Source organism: Corapipo altera, unplaced genomic scaffold, assembly GCF_003945725.1.
Source record: "Corapipo altera isolate COAL_440 unplaced genomic scaffold, ASM394572v1 24, whole genome shotgun sequence".
NCBI lineage: Eukaryota > Metazoa > Chordata > Aves > Passeriformes > Pipridae > Corapipo > Corapipo altera.
This window is the reverse complement of record NW_020884903.1, coordinates 3663249-3689250: the sequence shown is the minus strand read 5'-3', so window position 1 is coordinate 3689250 and position 26002 is coordinate 3663249.

Sequence of the window (26002 nt, the reverse complement as noted above, 5' to 3'; positions counted from 1 at the left end):
TTAAACAGCTGGAGAAGGGGTCTAGGAGTCAAGTACAGTTAAATCTCCACTTGAATTTGTGTGTGTAAATATTTGTAAGATCGGGACCTTAATGGTTTCTATATTAAACAGATTGTTAATTTTGCTGATCCCTGAAGTTCCAATCAAAAATTAAAATGATTCCATGTTGTTAGACTTATATATATATAATATATTTTTATGTATATATATTCTGGTGTTATATTCTAGCAACAATTTTAAACCTTGACATTTCTGAAGTAAGTTCTATTCTAGCAACAATTTGTGTTCATCCAAAAAGTTATGCTATTGGGAAGATCAACTCTACTTTTTTCCAGGGGTGGGTGGGTTATTATTCAGGTTTATTAAATAGTCTTATTCAGTTGGTTTCCATGATATAAAAGCTATCTGATTTTGAGTGTTTTTGTTCATGCTTGTCTGTATAATCATGCATAGTTAATTACATAGAAATGTTAACTTTTACAGTGTTGACAGTACAATTCTGAGTTCACACCTTCCAAGACAACATTATCTCCATATTATTATAACTTCTTCATGTTTTCTAACCTGCTTAGCACTCTCGGTCATATATTTGAAGATGAGGTAACTATCCTACAATTAAAGTTAGATGTCAGGCATGCTGATAAGAGATATGCAGAATCATATAAAGAATAGAATAAAAAAATACAGACAGGAGTGAGGAAAAGCTAACCATAAAGTGAAGGACATTTTGTGAGAGCACAGAATCAATTGTAGGGGAAGCCTATCTTCTCCTTCACCATTACCATCTCTTGGCCTGGGTTTTGCAAAATGGCTCAGTGGATTAAATCTAAACTGATTTTGCTGCTTTCAGAGTGAGGAAGAAAATTTGCCTAGAGCAGTGACCTTTACCTGTGGCATAGACTCGACTACCTTCTGGGGATTTAGTAAAGGGAAACTGTATTGATTATGACATTTACAGACAAAACTCTGTGTAAGATTTTAACATTGACAGTTTACCTGTAAGTGGCTACCAAAGTATGATCTGCTTAAAATTGCTTCCAGGAGGACATCATGGCTAGGCTTCGTGAACGAAGATTTGGGAAGGCTCTATCTACATTTGTTACAGGCACGCTGGTGGCTTATGAGGCCAATACGTGACAGACATATCCGATTGCAAAAGGCACAGCAGAAAGACTCCTTAGATGGTGTATTCTGCAAGGCACGGTTCTTTCTGCGTTGCCTTTTTTCCTCGAGAGTGATCCTGCGTGTGTTCTCGAAGGAGACAGCTGCGTTATAGATGGCGTGCCTCCAGGCCTCCCGATTTGAGGCCAGAGTAGACCAGTTATGGTGATCAATATGGCCAAGGCTGAGATGTTGTTTCAGGGAGTCCTTGTATCTTTTCTTCGGGGCTCCTCTCTTGCGGCAGCCAGTGGCAAGTTCACCGTAAAGCAGGATCTTAGGGAGGTGGTGATCCTTCATCCTGGAGATGTGCCCTGCCCAGCGCAGCTGTGTTCTCAGCAACATGGCCTCAATACTTGTGACTGCTGCTTGTTCTAGAACAGATGTATTGGTCACATAATCTGACCAGCGGATGTTAAGGATTGTACGGAGGCAGCGTTGATGGAAGTGTTCTAGGAGACGCAGGTGGTGGCGGTAGATGACCCATGATTCGGAACCGTATAAGAGAGTAGACAGCACTATGGCTTTGTAAACACTTTAGTATTATTATTCAGTATTATTATTGAGCATACCATCCTGCATCAGAACCAAGGGTTCATCTTATCACTTCAAGGTAAGCTGAAGACAGATAGAGCATGAACTTCAAAAGTAATAGGTATTCCTGAGCAACACACTTTTTTAGAGGAGTCCTATGAAATATTACACTATTTGTGTTGCAAAAAAGTTGGAACAGAAATAGTAACTTTTATTGGAACAGCTGAGCTGTGGCACAATTGCTCTTGCACTATGTAAACTCTACAAGTTGTGTATGAAACCAAAAGGGAGACAGTCAATCTAAATTAAGGAAACAGCAACAACTCAAGTGTTTTCCAAAAAGCATTTCAGTGATATTCACAGAGAACTTTTCCCAGAAATGCTGGCTTATATATCACTGCTGTGAAGGAGCAATAGTAACTTCCAATAGCATGTTGCTGGCACGGCTTTAATGTATTCTGTTCTTGTAATGATATGCACAATACATTATATCTTCATCTTGAAAAGCCATTATGCCCACTGAGAGAGTTAGGACAAGTGAAAAATGAATATTAGTGATTTTCCATTATACTTGTAAGTATACTTTGAAACAAATCACTTGAAAACTTTCATCACTTTCTTACAATTAAAATAAAAACATTACTACTTTAAACTTGCCAGAAAAAATGTTGACAGTGAGGGCTCTAATCAGTGTCAAAACCTGAAGTGCTCACATTTGTGATATATCTCAGTGCTCATGGCAAAAATGTGGGACAAGGGCATAGACCTATAAAAGCAACAGATAAGTTTCTCAGGTAGAAGATAATGAATTTCCTGCATTAGGTGAGGTTAACAGCTAGAAAAGTACTTGGTCTGTGTCAGTGTCTGACTGGAATGGAGTTCATTTTTTTCACAGTAGCATGTATGGTGCTGTGTTTTGGATTTGTGATCATACCAGTGTTGATAACATACCAGTATTTCGGCTGTTGCTGAGCCTACACAGCACCAAGCCTTTTTCTTTTCCCCACTCTGTTCCTCAAGAGAGTAGTTTGGGAATGGGAGAGAAGCTGGGAGGGGTCTCAGCTGGAACAGCTGACCCAAAGTGGCCGAAGGTCTATTTCATGCCATATAACACCATACTTGGCGATAAAAACTTAGGGGAAGAGGCTCTGTGGGGAAGTAGCCATTGCTTTGAGACTGGCTGAGTGCTGGTCTGCCTGTGGGAGGTGGTGAGTGCCTTTCTATCTTTTTTCTTTTATCTTTCCTTCATCTATTAAACTGTCTTTATCTTGTCCTATGAGTTTCCTATTCTCTCCTCTAGCCTGCTGAGTGACTGAATTATTGCCTATAAGCAGCTGGGCTTCCTCTATGATCTTAAATGTTCTGAGTGCAAAAAGGAGTCTTCCAGGGGAAAATCTGAGCTCTCATAGCATTTTTTACTTTGCGCAAAGGATGAAATTTGCCAGGAACATCATATATCCTGAACTGTCAGTTACTGAATCGAATAAGGCCTTCCACGTGTGGGCAGATTGTATGTCCCCCTTTCAGAAATGAGTTTTAGTATGTAGTTTCCCTACTGCCTTTCTAGATCTCACTTGCAAATTTAAACTAGTCCAGCTGTATTCAAGACACATTCCATTTACACAGGCTCTGGAGCCATCTCTGCAACTGAAATATCAGCACAGATTCCCAGGGTGGGTTACTGCATGCCCATCATATGTTTTTAGAGGTCTCACTTTCCCATAGGCCAGAAGTGGTTGAAGCACAGTGCTTTGTTTTGGTACATGTAAAATGTCAGCATATGTCAGGTGACACCCAGCTCTGTACTTGCTTCACATACACTCAGTATATTTTTCAGCTTATCCTAAGACAATTAACTGTATGAAAAGCCTATCTCTAATCAGCTAGGGAAGTCAATGTTATATGAATTATCATAAAAGTAATAATTCAATAATAAAAATTATAAAAATCATGTGCAACCCGTTAAGATCCTGTTCTGCTGCATTATTTTCAAACCAAAGCCAATTAAATATTTTTTTTTTTTTAAATCCTGATTTACTGGTCCTGTCATGACAACTTTAACCCTGAATTTGTGAATATTTTATGGTTAATTTCCCAGATTTGATTTCTGTCATTTTTGATCAGTGAATCTGGGGCTTCTTATTCTGTTCTACTGCAAACTATACAGGCAATCCTCATTTTACCACTGGCTTTTTGTTTTTAATTATTTTTAACAGAATCATTACAAAAATGAACTACTTTTTTATGGAAAAAGCCATCAAACAGTTTAAATGTTGTAAAGAAACAGAAATATGACATGGTACCTGCATGTTCCATATGTAATAATCTAGCTCTTCAAAAGAAAACACACTGGCACCAGAGGTTTTTTTGTTCAAATTACTATGTCTTGTGAATACTAGAAATAATAAGTTTTCTAATAACCTTTTCACTATCACATTTTGATCCAGCCATAGTAAGCTTTGATACTCTTATTACATCTTAAAATCAGCAATCAGACAAAATCCCTTATTTAAATTGCATTTTGTCACCAGGTCCTAATTCTGGAAAGGACATTAATTTATATTCTGCTCCATGCCTCTCATTAGACAACTCATTGTTTATCTGTTAGTCATAGGATTTTTGTAGATTATTTTACCAATGCAAGAGTTTTCCAGAAGTTCTGTAATACTCTGGTTTCTGGCATTAAGAACATAATCCTTGAAAAGAATTGCTTGGTATGGAACTGAATGAATGGATTTTGTATTGGAGGAAGGATGAATACCATAATAATAAATAAAAAGTAATAATTTTTTGTGCAATGTTTGAGGTATTTTGGAAATATAAAAAATATTTTATGTTTGAAAAGTGCAAATATAATTCAGTTGCCAGCAGAGTGTCCAGGATGTCTGCATTCTTCATTCACCCCTCGATACAGTATGTAGCAATAATTAAAATCTCAAAATCAGAAGTGAACTTGAGTTTGAGCTTTGAATTCTAATTTTCCAATTTTCAGTGTGATTTTGGATAGAAAGAGACATTCTGACTGACAGAACCTCATCCTCTGTAGGAAACAGGTGGCTGATGTGCAGCTGTGTCTGCTGCTATCACACCCTGCTTCTCATGGTAGTCATGCTAGCACTGATCCATGCATCCAACACTCCCTGCTGCAACAGGCTAGAAACAAATTTTTCTTGTAGTGCTTTCTCTTTACACACTTTACATATCAAGTTGTCAATCCTGTTCATATGCTTTTAAATGTTCAGTGAGATTTTCTTTTCCATTTACATGTGAAGGTAATGAGTGTTATATCTAGGAACGGTCAATCACTGTTTGGCCAAGAACTATTCCAACTAGTTCATATTCCACCATAAAATCTGAAGCTTTTGCTCTTCAAATTTAATGTTCCTCAATTTAACACAAAATAAAAGTAGTATTTTATTAACATAGTCTTTATGAGGCCTGCCTCTGAAATGGCTACTTTCTGTGGGAAAAGCTGAATTGTTCAATATATTGTGCCAGTCCTTTCAGCAACATGACTGAAATTGATTTTTCTACTCATTCAGAACCCCAGAAACAAGATGTGTTACTCTGGTAACATTCAGTAACATTCAGTTTACTCTTGTTTTTGTCACTCCATGCCTTGTGGCAAAGACCTGTTTCTGTATTCTGAATAGTTTGAAAACTTTAATATAAATACTTTTTGTTAGGAAGAAATAAACATGATAGTCAGAATAGTTCATGTAACATGTGACATGTGAAGATAACATGCAGTGAATATCTGCACGTATAAAATATGTGCCAATAATGTAAACATCTCCTGAATTCATACAAAATTAAGTCCTCTCCTTTTTAGCAAAATTAATGTTCATTTTTCCTTTGAAAGAAATTTCTTTCACATCCTTTAAAGCTGTTCATTATTTAACATTTGAATCTAAACTAACCTTTGTGAATGTGCTTGTTACTTTGCTAAAATACAGAACTCCAACAGGTGGAATTTCAAGAACTTGGCAATGATAAGGACAACAGTGGGATGTAAAATGAAAAAATTAGCTCTCCATGAAATCAATGGCATAACAAGACATGTGAATTGAGACAACTGAGTTATGGGACTCAGAGTTTGGAAGGACCTCTTTATCTGACTGAGACAGTTTATATACTTGTGTAAATACACATCGGTGACAAGAACTTGGAAGTCTGTTCACCCTGTTGTATTTTATATCAGTTAATATTAAGCTGGAACCTCTATAAGTCTCAGTTTAATGAAATAGTTTCCCTATATTAATTGTGCCTCATGGTCATCCTGTCCCTATCATGCCTAATATGCTTTGAAGAATTTGAAGGATTCACCATTGTTCATGAATCAGGGGCTGGTAGCATTTTCTGGGACAGCAGAAATTTTACAAAAGTATTTGATATAATCCTTAGTTATCTTTTTTCAAGGCTGAAGAGTCCTCATCTTGTTTTGTTTAAAAGTTGTCAAGTCACATAATTCTTCACCAAACTTTCTATTTCTACTATCCACTATGTATGTCCTTAGAGCAATCATGACTACTATTCAAGAAGTGGGTACATTTGTTTTCTTAGTGGCATAAAGAAGTTTTCTGTTTTCTTTTCTAATACCTCCTTGAATGTTCTTGACCACTGCTGAGAAGGGAAGCGCAGTTTTCAGTTTACTCCAGAATTTCTATTCCTGAGTCATAATACTAATTTAAAACTCATCATCTTTATTTAGAAACACTTGTCTTATGTGCAATACTTTGCATTTATCAACACTGAATTCCATCTGCCTTTTTATCTCCCAGTCACTCAGTACAATGGGAGCCTCTGCAACTCCTTGCAGTCAGTTTTTGATCATCCTGAATAAGTTTGTATCAATCAACAAGAAACTGTCACTTTTCTATTCACCTTCTGGTTTAGGGCATTCAGCAAAACTGAACTCTCAATATAGGAAAATGCATTTGGTAATTGAACACTGAACTATTTTTGGTCAAGAGCATTTATTGTTGAATCTACAGCTTATTGGAAGTCAGCCGTTTTTGGAATACAGAGATACAATAAACATCAGAGAGTATACTCAGATTCTTTCCCTTCCTGAATCTTTTGGATTATGGGAGAAGAACTGGAACAGTGTATGTCTACTGATCGGGAAATGCACTGAGATTTCTCTTACAGACTTAGATTCTAATTTCATTTCTAATTTGGAATGGCTCCCAGTACTCTCCAAGGTCTGTCTAAATGACTAGAAGGTAAGTCTTTAAAATAATAAACCAAGTTAGATATTTAATAGTCTAAGATGTTAACTTTGAAATGACAGCTGTGATTTCCCCTTAGCAGCAATGCATGGGATATTGCCTACATCACAGCGAGAAGGAAATTGCTAAGCTAACTCACGGCATTCCTGGAAGCATTAATGAACACTTAGTCAATTTTGTCTTCAAAGTGTGGACAAAAGCAATCTTTGAAGCAGCCCCTCACGAGATAATAATTGTATGTGGCTGTGGCTGGAATAGGCTGAATATATTTCGTATCTAAGGAAGGCCACAGAGGTGTCTGTTCTGAGATTGGGATTTTTTTTCCTTCCTGCATGTTCCAGGCAAGTGTGGGGTTTTATTCTCTTGTAGGCTAATCTCTTCCATCCCTAAGTGATAATTTGCATGCCAAGCAAACTCGAGTCGGATTGTGCATTCAAGCCAATATGCATCATCATGTATGCTATAAGTAAACATGTCCTCCTGCTCGGAATCTGTCCCACAGACAGTGAGGATCAATGATACCTCAAAGATCAGAACATCCAAGTTCCCAGCTCTCAGCCATATGCTTGTGTTGTTCACCCAGTCATCAAATTTTACAAGAAAACCAGGAACTCAAGGTTTTGTGCACAATACAGTGATGAATCTGTGAGACAGAAAGGATGTCTAAATTAGTGCTTTTGTGGGATAAATGTGCTGAGGCAAATAGCAAGACTGGCCCCTTTATTATGTTAAGATTTTCCCTGTGGGATGATCGCAAAGAAACCAGCTGGATTGCTCTTGAAAGAAGATAAACTTAGAAGGTATGTTTTAGGAGTCAATATAATGTGTTCCAGTGATTAATAATTTTTTAGTTGTTTAGAGTTAGTCTAATGCAAAATGCCTGGAATATATCAGGTACTCAACACCAGCTATTTCACCTTACAAATCTGCTTCTGTTACGCCTGCTTGCTTATATAGACATACTCCTACTGTTCAAAAGTTTAAAGAAGCTGTTAAGAAACTGGTCTGTTTTGTACAAGTCTCTTTCTGGCTTTTGGAGTAGTTGTGAAGAGAACAGAGAGAAGTTAGGTCTGACTTTAACACAAATGAATCAATCTGCTTTCTCAAAAAAGGGACTACTTCTAGATACTTAACTACAGATGTGCACTAAACCCCCTCTTTAGAATATGTAAGCATACTGTAGCTACTATTCAAAATGTCAATGAGTTAAGTTTGAAATACAACGGATGGTCAGTGAAAATCACATCTCTGTTCAGTAAGACTCTGTATTATACTTCTTTTCTCCCTTTTCATCCCCTTTGTTATTATCTACTTTCTGAAACACATTCAAAACACATTTTCCACTTTAGCTTGGAAGGACTGTAAGATACGAGTGTGATAGTTGGCTCAGCCATGTGTTTCCTCTGTGACTTGGTCATTTATCTCTGAAAGGAGAATGTTACTTTATAAAGGTGTCATAAAGATAAATTTAGTTAATTTATTGTGAAGCTCTCATATTTGGAGCCCCTGGCTAGGTTGTTCCATTCATCTTCTACCTCTACAGATTTGATTTTTCTACCAATTTCCCCTCTGTGAATATTAAAGAGCTACCTTTTCTGTTTCTAACAGTGTAGCTTACCCTAATTCAAATAACGTAAAATATTGTTATTTGTATATCTTGTTCATTCGTATGTCTCGTTCATTCGTCAGATAGCCTTGTCTATATTGCACTATTTCCTTCTATGTGGATATTGTTCTAATAAGTTTCTGTTGTCTCTGCTGTCTGCCTGAATTTCTTTTGTGAAATGACATATTCAACACATCTGACACATTGTCCTTGACTGATCAGTGAATTTGAGGACTAGAGATCATTATATAATGTGTTAAGAACTGGATTTTCAAGCTGAGGTCCTCTCTGCATCCAAGCTGTTTTTTTTTTTCTGAATGCTTCATGTACTTCAAAATACACAGGTACAGGCTTCTTCTAGTCTTACTTTTTACTGGGCTCATTGATCTGTTTAGAGTCTACTTTGCAGACAGCTGAATCAGCAAAACTGGAAGTGAGCAAACTGCCTATATCTGGAGCTAGTTTTGCCACCAGAGAAATCACAAAGTGCTATTGTGTCTTCTGGCAGATTGGCAGCTTTAAGTCTGCATTCAGACTATTTTAGGGCTGACACTGGTCTGTGTGCTAGCTTACCTCCCTTTAACAGAACAAAAGAAACTGCAGATTGTCTTTGTGTGAAACAAAAGCTAGAAAACACCATAAGCTGTTTCTGCAGGAAGATTATGTGTAAGCAATAGAAAAGTGACAGGAAAAGCGCAAGGTGGACAGTAAAGCAATTTTGAACAGATAACAGCATACTCATTGGGGTACCTACCTTTGACACTATGTCAGAAGAAAAATCTGTGGAGACTGAGGATAGAATAAAAACAACTTTCCTCACACAAGGTGCAGAAATAAAAACAATACTTCCTGTATTTAATGCTTAAGGCCTCTCTCAATGTTTATTTGGCAACTTAATTTTGCTTTTCACACCTATTTTTAAACATCTATTAAGTTCCACTTAGTCCCTTGGTATTCACAAGGTATGTGCAAATAAGCAAGATATTTACTAATAGGATCCCAAATTAATCATTGTGTTTGTTAAGTCTCACATTTTCACGTTAAGTTCAATACTCCTAGGAAGAAAATTGTTTTTTAATCTCTAGAACTAAGATATTTTTTAAAGAAAAAAAATCTTAAATGGAAAAATAAAATATAATTGAAAACATTTAGTGTATTTAGAGGCATATATATTCACAGAGTTCTAAATCTACACTTCTTTCATAGCTTTTTGGAACATTTTATGGTTGTGTATCTGCCTTCTACAGTACAATTTTTGTGTCTTCAGTTGTCCTCTAGAATGAGTTACGCAAGCATTTATGCAACAGCTTCCCTTGACGTGCACTGAATAGTGCAACAATGAATCACTCAACACTGTATGCTTCAGCAATCTGAAGGCTCAAGACCATAAACCAGATCCTAGAAGCTCTGCTGCTGACCCAGGCTTTTTAACAGAGGGGTTATACTGTACTTGTGGTTTTTTTAGTGACTTCTGTCTCTCAAACTTTATGTGTCTGAGAACAGAGCCATATATTACTCCTGGGATTGCCCTGTTGCCTACTGGGGTTGCCATATTTTTTCCAACATCCTGAAAATTAAAAGCCTCGTTTTCCAGATGTGCTTACTGTCAGTCTGAGACATCTTGCAGGGCATTGGTGATTGCTCGAAGGGACTCAGTTCTCCAAGGCGGGGGTCCACATTCTGGGCTGATAAAGTCAAGAACATATATTAGAGGATAACAAGAGGGAGTTTTGCAGTGAATGTCCCCTTCTTTTTGCTTCTGTCTTTTTTATATTTCTCTGGTAAAATGTTTGTGTGTTTTAGGTTTGTCTCCTAGTTGTCTCAATAAATGTAGTTCCCCTAAATTTATATTTTACCCGTCAACCTTCTGGTTAGCCAGCCTGGACCTAATATGTGAGCTCTCAGACCACTCCTTAGTCCAATTTCTCATATTTTTGGAAAATGCTCTACAAGGCTTCAGAGAAATGAAGCAGCTCTATGTGATCCTGCCTCCTATTCTAGTCTGGAATAAACCTGTCCAGAAGCTCCTAGTCTGGAGGCAAGCTGGATAGTAAAGGAAGAACTCAAGGCCTTTCTAATTATTAAAAGAAAAGAAGTGGCAAAGGAAAGACAGAAACTGCCCATTACTAATGTGCCTCATTCAGTGAAGAAGTATGAGGTTGCTTAGATGTGAAGGTGGGGCAGTTCTGATGATTTCTTCCAGTGGCCCTGGTTTTTTGGTCCATCTATCTCAGATGAGAGTGAGCACGACAGGCAGCTGGTGGGGGAAGAAAGGGGTGGATTTTGAAATAGGCTGTTGCAAAGCTGCCTCCAGATCTAACCAAACTTGGATCATGTTCCAGAAGAGATCTCAAAAGCTGGAAAACTCAACATATTTTAAACCTTTTGCAGAAGTTCTCAGAAAAGGGATTACCTCTCCTGCTGCTGGGAAGCTAAACTGTATGTTCTGATAGATGTCACAAGAGATGATGATCTGCAAATGGAGCATCTTCTAAAGGGAAAGAAAGACTTATGAAAGAAAAATCATTACTTTATCAAAATCTTCTCACTACACAGTTATCATTTTCATACAGACACCTCTTGCAGTTGTGCACATCCCTCTTTCAAGTTTTAACAGGTTCAGAAAACACTCGGTGGCTACCGGGACTGTGAAAAAATGACAACCTGAAATAAAAATCTCTAAATGGGATGGAACTGAAGCCACAAGATAACAATTATCTATTTGTGATGTCCAACTAGACAGAGTATGGAACTTTGCTTGTATAATTTAAGTGGGAAAGAACAGCAATGGCATCATACCAAGCAGGATAATGTTAAAAATATATTTAAGTTCTGTAACCTGACATGCAAACCTCACAAAATGCTAATTTCAAAGTGCTATCTATTCAAAAACTTCTTTCTGTTTTTGTTTTGTTGCTGTTGTTGGTGTTTTTTTGACTTCAGTTAATTGTGTTGCAACAAGAATAAGCTTTACGTTGCAGAAGACTGTAGTAGACAGGAGCTCTGAAATAGAATGTCCTATGTCTAGTAAAATTGAAGTTCATTGCAACTCTCATGTAACAATAGTGACTGAAAATATGGACATGGTAAGAGAACTCAGTTGTAATTTAATTTTGTATATTTTAAAGTGGCTTGTGCTTTTCTAGTATTAAATCAGAATTTTCCAACAGATTTTTTAACAATATGAATGCATACAAAAGTTGCTGGGCTAGCCAGGAAGAAATTATATTCTCAAGGGGTGCTTAGTTTTCCATATAGGACAAAATTTTATATAAATTATCCTCTAGAGTGTGAAATATGACCAGTTTTCCTAGAGAGATAGAAAAGTGGAAATAAAAGAAGGGAATAAAGCAAATAATATTGTGCATTGATTACTTTGTGCTTACTTCTGTTTTCAGCCATGCTCAGGCTGTAAAAGTCATAAACAGATACTTGAAAAATCCCACGGTTACATATGAAAACAAAACAAAGAGCTCTTTCACTAACACTGTTTTCAAATAAATTTTAGAAGCAATAGGGCTTTTCTGTATTGACATTATGAGTTTTGTTTTCAAAGTTGAGTCCCAAAAGAATTGTGAAACTCTCACGGTAGCTTACCTTCCATAAAGCTTTAAATGTTTTTTTCTCAGGCGTATACTTTCTACTGGCAAGTTCCTGTGGTTTAGCAGAGGCGTAGTCAAGCATCTGTGAAGCTTTTGGTTTTTCTTAGCCAAGCTTTTAAAGACAGAGAATTTGCTCTATTCCACTGCTCACAGTTTTGCTTTTTGGAGTAAACATCCCTCTGAAATGTCTACTGTTGCCTTCTTCATTCCATTGTTTCCTAAGAGAAAGACGATATCTATCATGAATAAATTTTAGCCTTAGTAAAGGATATTTCACATCCACAAAGATTCTGTACTAAAACACTCTTTTACATGAAACAGTAAAATGACTATAATCCCTTTAGCAAAGATCAACATCTATATACAAGCCTTAGGACAGTTTAAAGGGTTTTGGTTGTTAACAAAATATTCAGTAAGTAATATTTTCCTCTTAGTACACTGGAAAATTTTTCTGAGTGTGTGTACTACTTCTTCTCAGCTCTTTGCCTTCCTAGTTTATCCAGTGATAGACTAGTATTTCAGCAGGATCAAAGAGACTGCTTATTCCTGTGCTGGGAAAATTTAGTGACGTACATATGCAAATAGTTTTATGCAACCTTTTTTAAAGTCCTCTGCTTCAAGCTTTTTGTTTTCAAGCCCTTTTGTTTTTGGAATAGTACCAAACCTCATCCATTAAAAATTTTCCTTAAAACCTGCTAATGTTTTGGACAACAATGATAGTGGTTGCTTCTGCTGCAACTTCATATGATTAACTGAGCTCCCTCATTATTCCCTGCACAGTATGTATAGGCATTATTCTTGATTGCCATCTAAAAACTATTTACTATTGCTGATATACAACGCTTGTATTGTATACTCACACATTATTTTCTGTTAGATCAAATGGCACACATAAAAGTCAACGATTTCAGTATAGATACTTGCTGTAAGCAAAATCTTTTATTAGAATCAATTGGGAAGAATTACCTTCTTTTTACTCACCAGTCACTCAGTTTCATCTGCACATAATTTAGGCAGAAAATACGTGTTAAAGCAGAAATTAAGAAATTTTGTATTTGCTCAAGGAAACACACGCAAAAAATATTTCTTTTTAGAACCAGCTAATTTTCTAGAATGTGAAAGTTAATACCGCATAACAGGGTACCCTTTCAGGTAAGATATGCAGCATGAGTAAGATACGTAATGCAGAAGAAACAATGCAGAAAGAATGGAGTATGTTTAATCACTCCTGATTGTGAAAGACACAACAAATTCCATGTAAATAAATAGAGAAGACATTATTGGATGATTTGTAATCATAAGATTTACTGTGGAGAGGTAATATTTAAAGTATATGTTTCTTTTCCAAGATATTTGAACTCCTACTGACATAGAAATTTCTAGTAGCATTAATTTTTGTGGAGAAGGCTCGAGTAGTATTTGAGAAGTAGAACATAAAATTTTTGGGAAAAAACAACAGTTTTTTGTGGTTCACAGATCAAATAGCTGTGATAAATATCTGAAAGTTTTTGCTGTTATTTATTAAGATTTAAGTTCCGTGGCCTAGCATTCATATTCCTATACTCTCAACAACTTCCACAGAGGCAAATCGTCTACAGAGCTATATCAAAACTGTTGCCTTGGAACCACAATGCTTTTACGCCTGTTTTGGTAAAATTAATTTTTGTTAATACTTTCTGGTTTACGCATCTGAATAAGACTTTATTTCAAATCTTATTAGGAAAATTAAATAAATAAAAAATTTTCTTCCTTTTTAAGGTATCACCTGGTGTGAAAATTTTGCTTGGAAATGAAGAATATGTTCAAAGGAAATTCTGGTAGTTCCTAGATTGAAATACAGTAGTTTATAAAAAAGATTTCAAAAAAGAATATTGAATATTGAAGAATATTGAAGAATATTGAAGCAATCAAATGTTTCTGCAAATATTTCATCACCAATTTTTTTGGGCAAGTAGTTGCTACATCCAATCTATATTTGTAAACAAAGCCACCCCAGTAACATTTAACAGTATGAAGAATGGAGAGACAAAAATCCTTTGCACTTCATTTGCATTTACACCTCTTTATACCAATAATTGTGTCTTATTTATACCAATAATCCCTTAACTGTTAGGAGCTGTCCTTTAACTTCTAGAAGTAAATGCAGTGCTGTGAGAGGCTGGTCAGCGTTCTTTAATTTTAATGGAAAGAGAGTAGCTTGTAGAGGGAAGATTTACAAGTCAGTAGCCCTTCCACTGCCACTGTGTGGGATCCACATGTGTCTTTAGTGAATGTCAGTCTCATTCCCACTAAGCCTTTATGTGACATCTGTCAATGCTTCTGACAAAAACTGTCGTCTTATTTGAATACAGTCTTTTTTGTCTTTTTCCTAAGGTTGGCTGAAAAATGAAATGATACATGCTCCTAGGCCAAAAACTTGTAGTTCGTGTTCATTATTATTAGGCACTTCATTTTCTTCTAACTTCATTCAAATGTTTCTTCAGAGTTAACCTTTCTAAAATCATTGTCTTCCACACTTACCGCAGAGGCCTAACTGTTAAACAACTGATATGAGCAGTGAATGTTCAAGCTGCTGAGGCTGAAGAAGGTAAAACCAACTTAAACGCATTCTCCAAACTGCATGCTGAGTTATAGCCCTCCAAACAGCTTGTTCACGTTGTTAACACTCCTGATTTCAGAGTTTTCAATATTGAACCGTGAGGGATTTTATGTTACTTTTACAGTGTATCAGAAATTAGACCAAAGACATCTTACGTAGCATGCTGCTGGGCTGATGAGACAAGCTTGAGCTTTGCGATTTATTATTTGATTTGCACAGTTCATGGTCACACTTTATGCTGTATTGATAAAACAAATGTTTATTTGTTCTATGTTACCATTATGCACTTAAGTTTTAAGACATTTTTGAATGCTTTCAGGTTTCTCCTCAGTGCCCTGTCGAATTGAAAGTCTGACAGTGTAATGATTTGAAACATTAGTATGTCTCTTAATGCAGTTTAAAACATCTGTGGTAAAATACAATGAAACTAATTATAGTTTTGGGCTCCTTTTGGGTGTATGGCTTTGCTGTGTGGGCACAATGGCAGTGGCAGCCACGGTAGCTGCATTCTGCAACTGGTGTCCTTGCAGGAGGTCACTCTCCCAAGCTCTGAGCTTTCACCCACAGCTAACACTTTAGGCTTTTCAGCTCTTTTCTCATATTCTAATTGTACCATTAGATGTGCACATGCAAGGTGTGGTGTGTAAAATATCCACTGGCCTTTTCAAAGAACTGTAGGGAGAAAGTAGTAAATGAAGAGGGTGAGCTAAATTAAGGGGTGAGCTCCGACTGTCCCTCTGGGCTGCAGGTGAGTATCTTGTTTGGCACCAGGAACACCCCCTCTCCCTCCTCGTCCTCTGCTTTTGATGTCTGAAGGACTATTTCTAACACCTTTTTTTTCCCCTATTCATCTCTCCCAGGAAGTGTTTTGCCCTTTCACAGAATCATCGAATCACAGAATTAGCTGGGTTGGAAAAGACCTCTGAAATCATCAAGTCCAACCCTTGATCCACTACCACCATGGTTACTAGACCAAGGCACTAAGTGCCACATCCAACCTCATCTTAAAAACCTCCGAGGACAGAGAATCCACCACTTCCCTGGGCAGCCCATTCCAATGCCTGATGACCCTCTCTGTAAAGAATTGCTTCCTAATATCTCACCTAAACCTTTCCTGGCAGAACTTAAGACCATGCCCTCTTGTCTTACTGCTGATTGACTGGGAGAAGAGACCAACCCCCACCTGCCTACAACCTCCTTTCAGGGAGTTGCAGAGAGTAATAACGTCTCCCCTGAGCCTCCTCTTCTCCAGGCTGAACAACCCCAGCTCCCTCAGCATCTCCTCATAGGACTTGTGTTCAAGTCCCTTTACCAGCCTTGTTGCTCCTCTCTGGACCTGCTCCAACACCTCAATATCCTTCCTGAACTGGGGAGGCTCAAAACTGGACACAGTACTCGAGATGTGGCCTCAGCAGCGCTGAGTCCAGGGGAAGAGTCACTTCCCTGGTCCTGCTGGCTGCACTGTTCCTGATACAGGCCAGGATGCCATTGGCCTTCTTGGCCACCTGGGCACACTTTTCTTTATATATGTTTTCCAGTGGTCTTTATCTGTGGGGTTCTGTGGGCTGTGGGGCTCAGCTGTGTCCTGCATTGTGTTCATTGGAGCCAGATGGGATAGGCTTTAAGCAGCACAGGGCAGCCCGGACCTCTCAACAGAGGCTGTCCCTGCAGCCCTGGCTGCCAGTGCCTGGGCACCTGTGCCTACCACAAAAAAGGAGAATAAACTGGTGAATGAAGATGCCATCACCAAACTGTAAGTAAAAGGAAAGAAAAAATCAGGTCACTCAGTTCCAGCTAACAGACCCTTGGGGTTTTTTGATACTTTTGTTTTGTTCAGCATTGTGATTAAAAGTCCCCAAAACTAAGGGATGTTGTTATGGCACTACAGTAAATGTGCTTTACAATTATAAAGGCCCTCTCAAACACTGTAAGATTTCCCCTTCCTCTAGAGGAATGTTTATTGTCTTTCTATACTGATGGATCTTGTACATCCAAAACCAGGGTCTTGCACAGAACTACTACTTTTCTTTTGTCCATAGTGAGATCTGAAACACATATGGGATAATGCCATGTTCTCTGCTGGAATATAGGGCTGGGTTTTTTCCCAGCATTGGTATCTGGCTATTTAGCAGTTCCTATTTAGCTTGTTCCTTCAGCAGCTTAGAAGCAAGGACAGCAAACGGATAGCATGTCCCGTCAATCTACAATGCTAAGCTTAAAAAGAATTAGGAAAAGGCAAAATCTTATTCCTATAACTATACCCCAAATATTCACATAGTGTGCTCATTGGTGCAGAACTGATTGCAAGAAATGTGAAATGCACTTAACAGTGGCTGGCACTGTTGTATCATTTTTGTATTTTTAAATCCTCATTCCTGATGTAATATTTAGGGATGGGTGAGCCGGTTAAGCCCACATAAGCATCTAACCTAAACATTTGAGGTTTTGAATAGTTTGGTTAGCTTCCCAGCTCCACTCCCAGTTTTCATATGCTCCAGCACTTCCCTGTTGGGACAAATCCAGAAGGGGAAATATCAAAATACCATGAGAGAGACTATTCTCTAAAGTTTGGTGGCTCCATGCCAGTGACCTGTTAACCTAGCAGCCAGATGAGCCGTGGTCATAGGTAATGCATCAGTACAATCCACAATGCCCACCTTGTTTTATGGCTTTGCCTGGTTTTTCTACAGTGTGCAACAGTTGGAACCTAGAGATGGGGCTTTACATGGAAAATATTCCTGAAATTGCAAATAGCAAAAAGTGTACTTTAAAGGAAGTGTGATATTGATTATTATAGAAAAATCCAAAATTGAAAACTAGAGAGAATGAAAGTTATCACTCAGAGTGCAAATATGTCTGTGTCAGAGACAAACACTTAATACACCAAGACAAGTATATCTCATTCTTCAAAACAAAACACTTTTTATTAAAGACACATGATGGAAAATTGAAGCATTTTCTTAGTTTTTTAGGAGAGTTGGACCACTGATGGAACAAACTAAGATGACTTAGAGACTGTTTTTCAATAATTCCTTATTAAAAAAATCATAAATTAATGTTGTAACAAAGAGATATCTCAGAAGAATTATTTATTTTATAGGTTAAAAAGCAGAACACCCTTGAAAGTCCCTTGCTTAATCTTGGATTTAGAATAAGTTAGAGCACACACTATTCATAACTGAGTACTTTATCATGAATCATCCATAAATTTTTATCTCTGTCTCTGTATAAATATTACATGAAAATATGGAGAACATCAACTGCTCAATAAAGTTTTATGTAATCTTAAAGAACAAGTCATGAACTTATCACAGTTTTAGTGCTCTTGGGACATCAACTAAGGGTTTGTTGATGCTTTTTTTTTTTTTTTTTTTGGTAAAGGTAGTTTTCCACTGTGCTAGTAAAAGTCTGTACCAATGAACTTTTCCTTAAGGACAGATCTGATTCTAAAGCCAATGAACACCTTGCTGTTGCCTTCAGGACTTTAAAAGTTTTTGGGACTTTGCTTAGCAGAAAGTCTCCAGATCTCCTGGTAAAGTTACACGTCTTTGTACGCCTGATTTTGTGTGTGATATTGCTGTTAATGATCTAGGTTGGGCATAACAAAATGTCTGGGTAACCCTTATAATATCCACATCTCAGAGTAACAGCTTCAGTTTCCTAACAGAGAGATGAAGATGAGAAACTGTAGGATCTTATCCAACTCTCATAAACTAAGAGCAGGACATGTTCCCACTGCATTTAAGACATGTGATTCATATTTGTCGCTTGTGGTGGTTATTTCTCTTATCCATGTCTATAGGTTTGTTTATTTACTTATAAATTCTCTTTTATTTGTTCTAAAGTGTGTGTCTTGCCTTGCTAGAGAGGGTGCATGTTTTGTAATTAAAAGTCTTGTAGCTATTGTTACGCTGTAGCAATGTAGGATCATGAATGATCACACCCTGGTTCTCCAGAGAACAAGATAGGAGCTGAGAGCAGAGTGTGTCTTTAAATGATGCGATGAATGGGAGAGGAAAAATGGAGAAGATGAGGAATGCATGCAAACAAGCGTCCTTGTCTTCACTGTACTTCAGGGCAGAAAACTGTTTTTCAAAATCAGAGGCTTAAAAACTGAAAAGAATTCTGTTGTTTCCACTGAATATTCAAAGAAGAACTGAGAAATCCCAATGCTATTTTTCATATGATCCAAGGCTGATATTTTCTAACCACAGATGTCTAAAATTAAGCATCTAAATGGATGAATAAATAACAGATTTAAACTGAAGTGGGAAGTATTCATCACTTGTAAGAGTCAGTCCTTTTGCAAAGAACATAAATGAAAGATGTTGATACTCAGTGTGTAGAAACAAAGGAATTCTGAACACATCTATCTTGGGTCTAAACTTCATCCTTTTTTTTTTTTAGTCCTGTCTTCAGTAATCGGCTGTCCTAGAGGTGAAGATGATTATGATTTCTTTTTATTTTTTTTCCTGATTCTTCTTTCGTGACTAAGAACTCATTATGTCTGGACACTTTTGTTTATGCTTTCTAGTCACTCTGAAACTAAATATCCAGCTGCAGGTGAAAGCGAAAATGCAAACAGTCTTGATACTTGTTTATGTTTTCTTTTGCTTTTATGTGTTCCTTCTGCCGCCATCTACCATACTGAGGTTTACAAATCCTTGTATGAGTTCATCTGTCAAATGTTGTCCTTGTTCCTATTCTACAGGCCTCACATTTGATCTAAAGTCACTGCTCAGTTCATGAAAAAGCTTGCTCTTTGCTGTGAAAAATAAATAAATACTGAGGCTGTGGTTATAGGATTTTCATTACTTTCTGTGGGTGCATATTGGGAACAGATGTGAACGGGCAGTCAGCCAGGTCTTGTCATCCGAGACATGGCACATGGGCACTTTTTGGTATAAACTCTTTTAAATGTCAAATTATTCTGGCAGCAAACCAGGCTGACTCATGCAACAAAATGACTTTTTAAAAAGACTCTTCTCTGTTACAAAACTATACTGTTGTTGTGGGTTAATCTCAATAGGCAACAAAGCACCACACAACCACTTACTCACGCCCCACACCCCCACAGGGGGGTGAGGGAAGAGGAAATGAAGGGTAAAAGCAAGAAAACCCATGAGTAGAGATAAAGATTGTAAATAAGTAAAGGAGAAGTGGAAGAACAGAGAAAGAAAAGAAACCAAGTTATACAAAGGTAATCACACACCAACTCTTGTGTTTAGACTGTTGCCCAGCCAGTTCCCGAACAAAGCATAGCTAACCTACCAAAATCCCACTCCTCTCCATTTTATTTCTGAGCATGATGTCGTAAGTTGAGGTCAGCTGTCCTGGCTGTGTCCTCTCCCAGTCTCTTGGGCATCCCCAGCCTACTTGCTGGTGGGACAGTGTGAGAAATGGAGGAGATCCCGACACCCTTCAGAAATTGCCAAAAAGTTGGTTCCGATCACAAATTCAAAACACAGCACCATGTTAGCAACTACGAAGAAAATTATCTCCATCCCAGCAAGACCCAGGACAGTTGTTTTCTACATCTCTACAACCTACATATGTTTTCTTTGTTATTTACCTGAGAAACATGGCATATAGGGCCATTTCAGGCCACTGGTCTTTTAATATTATTTCTAACCTTTACTGATTGTAAAGACTGATATTTTCAATTTTCTACCTCTGGGTAAAATTCTATGAGGATTATAAATTTTTTGCTGGTTTTCTGATTTTTTTTTTTTTTTCCTGAAAAGTGGTCTACTGCTACTTAAATAAAAAGATTCACTATATTATACTGTCTAACATATATTAGATCACTTATGAGGGTTCAGAGATGTCTCTCAGGCAGTGGTGTGCAACCAAGACTTGACAATGAGTTCCCATAGTGAAGATATAATTAGTCAAGGCAGGTTGTGTATCTGCTAGTGGTTTATGTGCCACCGGAAAGGTAGATGGTAGATTAAAAAAAAAGTTAATTCTTTTAAACAGTCCCTAGTATTTTCTATTTATTTTGATAAAAATTGAATAATTAACTCTTTGCAGTCAGTATAAGAGAATTCTGAAATCATGACATACTGGAAACTGTAATTCTTTATTTCCAAAATGGCCTACCCTCTGACTTCTTTTTCAAAAATCAGTTCAGTATTCAACTTCTTTTGTTACAAAACAATAAGGGACATCCCAAAATGTAATATTGAAATATATCCTAAGACTGCTTTGGAATTATGGGTTCCTCTTCTTTATACTCCAGAATTCATTTATATATGATATGTCTTTCTTAAATACTGGTAGTAGAATTCATTCCACAAAAAAACTCCAAAAACCAAAAAACCAAAAAATCCCCGAAACCCCCCAAAAACAAAAGCACAAAACCCCCAATCAAACAAAAAAACAACAAAAAGAAAACCCAAACTAAAACCCCAAACAAGAAGGACATCTCTAAGGCCCTGCAAAATCTTTTTAATGCTTTAAACGTAATCTCTTTTTTATTTAGATATTGCAAGTGTATTTTCGTTATGGTGCATCAAAATATATGTCAGTATTACTGTGTAATTTTGATATTGTTGTGTTTAACATTTATTTTGCAGTACTACACTTTAACTTGCATATGTTTATCCTTCCATTCCTTTTTGTGAGCACTTTCGTTATCATTCTAAGTTCCCTTCACTGTTCTGTTTCATTAACTAAATAGATAGGAATTGTTTTGACGATTGTGTGTATGACGTGAGCCCTCATCTTCCTATGTGATTGTACTCGCAGTGTAAAGAAACTCAGTTCTGAGACATTTAAGATTGTTTAATTTCGAGTCCTTTTAAGTAAGACTTTCAAGAATTTAAATTTCAATTAATCGTTAAGCTAATGTGAATCCTTCTGTCAGCTCATAAGCCTCCTACAGTAAATTTTCTGGAGTTTCAGGTAACCCAGTTTTCTCATCCAAAGGGAAGAGACTGACTCTCCACTTAGTTTGTCCCCATTCAATCACACTTTTCTTTTTAATCATACCTTCTCATTGTTCCTTTGGGTCTGCTTAATAATTGCATTACTCTGTTTCCTTGGTATTACATTGTTTCTTTTCTTAGGTGAGTCATGAAAAGGAAGTTATATTAACTATTTTCTTCTTTCTTTTTCTACCCTCACCTGTTTCCCATCAAAGTCACAGTGCATGGTTCATGATGTAATTGTCTTTATTGCTCACCACCAGGCCTCAATTTTGTATGCTTTTGTAGCACTAAGCTGGTTTTCCTTCTACTACCACCCTTCCTTGAGGTACACGTTCTTGAACATTTAAACAGATATGTCTTCCTCTCTTATTCCTCACATTTGTATGTGACTTAGTCCATCTGCTGTTAATTGCAAAGGGGATTTCATGACTCGAAGTGCCATAGAAATGCTGAGGTTAATGGCAATCAGGTAATGAGAAGATGCCTCTAGCCAAGCATGACATTATAAACATTCAAGTTCCCTTTAATGTAGCGTTGTGAATGAGCACTAACACAAACCAAACTTGTTTAATCCAGTGTAGCAACTGGAAAAGCTTAGCATTTGGCAAATCAGCAGTTTGTCTCAGTGCTCTGGTGCCAGGGCGCTTGCACTCGTGGGCCCCTCCTTTCTCAGACACCATGTAGCTTCCCATCTAATCTCAAGAGCTTTGTCTTCCTTCAGTGTGGTCTTCTTGGCACCCAGTGCCTGGGGAGATTAGTAGAAGTGGATCTGTTTGGCTAGAAGAGACTACAACCCCCTGATTTTGCCCTTTGCTTATAGTATTTTTTTTCCTTTGCCTTTTTCATGGTAGTCTGCAGCCTGGATGCCGGCCAAACTTGTACTTCAAATAAAAAGTTGACTTAAAAGTGCAGCTTGCCATAAATGCTGTAGAGGTTTTCTGGAAATGACAAAGAAAAATAAATGCAAGGACCTACTGCATTACCTAATACACAGCACATACCTATTTGTATGCAGTTTTATATGGAAGAAGACATAACCTACAGCTTGTAAACATTTTGCCTTCAAATTAGAGATGAAAGAGGCATGATCTTGCTGCTTGATTAAAAATATTTTCTTTAAAAGTACAATTCATTAATTAATAACAATTAAATGCCATTGTGATGCAGGCTTGTAGACCAAACGAAACCTTGATGACCAACTGAAGGAAATTTTACATGTCATATGGTGAGGTGATAGTTTGCTCTGTGTGTTGATAACAGTCTGATGTTGCTGCCAAGATTTATATTAGGATATTTATTTTTGTCATACAAATCAAGTAGGAGATGAGTGATAAAGTTAGACAACAGAAACAAAGCACTTGTAGCAGAGCAAAAGATTCGTCTGACAGGACCAGAGGCAGTGGGCATATGGTGAAACACGGGAGATTCCCTCTGAATGTCAGGAAACACTTTTTTTACTGTGAAGGTGACCAAGCACTGACAGAAGTTGACCAGGAGGTTGTGGTGTCTTTGTGACTCTATCCTTGAAGATATTCACAAACCATCTGGACACAGCCCTGGGACACCAGCTGTGAGTGGCCCTACTTGAGCAGGGAGACTGGACAACATGACCTCCAGAGGTCCCATCCAACCTCAGCCATTTTATGGTCCTATGTTAAGGAATACGTAGCTTATAGCAGAAGCACAGACAACTGCATGTCCTGCAGTATGTTCGTATAGTCCTGATGAGGCCTATTGATACATTCATTCTTTTAGCAAAACATAGTATTTTCTGATTAATAAAGAATTATTTAATCTACTAAGTGAGCAAATGCTAATTTAATTCTCTAAAAGAGATGATACCTACATTGGTTTTGTGTATCTATTTCTGAAAACATTTTCTTATTTGGAAACCTTTTCAGTTTTTCACATATCTCAGACAGTAACTATATGATAGTTAAAAGAAAAAACTCTTGAAAGACTAAAATTTAACACAGAAGGGCACTGAGATATTCAGTGTGTTATTTTGTAAATTAGGTGTAACATTGGAATTTGGATCTCTCTTGTATTAGCTTTATCATGGTGACATACACTTACCTTTACTTCTATCATGGTAGTACTTTACAATACAGGATCCTCCACTTGTCCTGTATTTGTTGTGGATTATTATGACCTTTTGGAGTGTCACAGGTCAAGAAGTGTTTGTCTTCTCTCCTTAAATGGAAAGCACAAGAACTGCTGAGGCAGGTGACATGGATATTTTGTGTCTGAATTTGTATTTTTTGCTTCAGTAGTTTTTTTTTTACACCTTAACAGACATTGAAGGCGCTGGGCAGGATACGGTAGAGAAATACTGAAAGAGTAAGCACACCCTCATAAAGTCATTGATGTTGTCTGGTTGCTGTGCTCCCACTAATTGTTTTGTGCACAGATGGTTGGGTGCAAAGGATCAGTTTTCCTTTGTGGAAGGGGACAATGTGGATGGCAAACAGCAGACTTTCTTTGTTGGAGTGGTAGCATTCATTATTGTATTCCTGAAAATGATCAGTTTCACTTCTGTCAGAATAGGGCATTGAAATGTACTTAGTATGGATTTTGGGGCACAGGTGAGACAGTTCATGAGGCAGCCAGTGAGTTGTGGTCAGGTAAAAAACTAGATTCAAGGGTGAATAGAAAATGCTGCTTATAAATAGGTAGCAGAGAAAGTTCACACAAGCTTCCTATTCTCACAAAAGCAAACCCACTCTAGAGTTGCTCCACAGGCTGTTTAAGGGGAGGAGCCCAATCTGGATGCTTTAAATCAGCTTTTGGAAGAGTTTCTCTTTGCCTATGGGAGAAATCCAGAGAAAGTAGTCCACTGTGCAATTACACTGTAAGTTGTAGTGTAGCACCTGACACCCACGTCCTTTACATTTAGTGTTTGTATTTCCTGTAGGACATGTCATTATTTCATTTTATCAATCTTCTGCCCTGAAGGATTAATTTAAATGTGGATAATAATGTCATTTTCATTGGGCAGCAAAGATCCTGGATTTTGGGTCAAAATCTATTATTTTGTCATGTCCCACATGAGCATTAGAAAAAAGTATTCTAGTATTTATTACATTTCCTAAGTCCCTTGTTTATTCTCTGTGCTAGTATAGAAGATGTTAAACTAACAGAATTCCTGTTTAGAGCATTCGTCTACTTTTCACTGATTTTGTAGAAATGTTAAATCAGGGTTTGAGTATACCTCACTCAGACATCTAATAGTCCTGACAGGGTGTTTTGAGTTTCTGTGCAGGAAAAATGGGCTTAAATAGGTTAGAGGGTAGATCATTACACGTTAGTAATCCTTTTGTTCATTTGCATTGTGCTATAGTGCTTTCTAACATAATCTAATTTCCAAAACCCCTCTCACTTTCCTTTACTGACTCCGCCCTGGTGCAGGTTGCTTAATCCAGACTTCATTATCACTGACTCTTTGAACTCTTGTCAGCAGTCCAGTCATCTGCTAATAAAGGATCTAGAGTTTCAGTCCCAACAAAAGTAAGGTATTTTCATTTGTTAGGTACTTGCAAATCCCTTTACAACTCAATGTGTACAGTGGATTCCCTTCAATCTGTCTCTGGATGAAAAAATGCTTGAACTTGTGAGACCACCTAGAATAGAAAATGGCTGTTTCAGCTGGTTGTCACATATACAAAATAAACACACACAGTGAGGCAGATTCCTTCATAAAATGTAAGAGTTATCAGGCTCTGCCCAGACACCAGCCAGACTAGACCAAAGTTTCAAGCAATACTTCTTTTATCATTCTTTAGGGTAAAGTATTTCAGCAGGTTTGTGCCCCAAGCCAAAAGAGATTTTGTAGGGTAGTCCCACCTGCTATTCACTGGGAAAACTTATTTTTAAACTGTTTCCATGAAGTATGCCTGGTATGGAATCAGACTTTACAAGCTGAATGAGGGTTCTGCTGGATACATATGTAGTACAGTGCCTTAGTGTATGCACCGGAAAAGGTTCAATGCTGGACTCTCTCCTTCCACACCTCATTTTTAAACTGTTAACTATAAGCTCTCATGGTAGCAACACTACATCTGTACCTCAGGGGCCAATTTCAGGTGCCAGTAACCTCCTAAAAGGTACCCTTTGTGTACATTTCTTATATAGAAGTTCTCAGGCCAGAAGTGAAATGTCTTTGAAGGTTCTTGATACTGTTCTTCTAGATTGTCTGCGCTATGAAAGTGTTAAAATACCATGTAGTCATTTTATAGAAAGTAAAATCCTTTTTTTTGTGATCAGATCCCTTAACAATGATATTGTAAGTGTTTCCAACTTGTCTCTGTCTTATTTGTCAATAAAGATAGATGATATTTTAC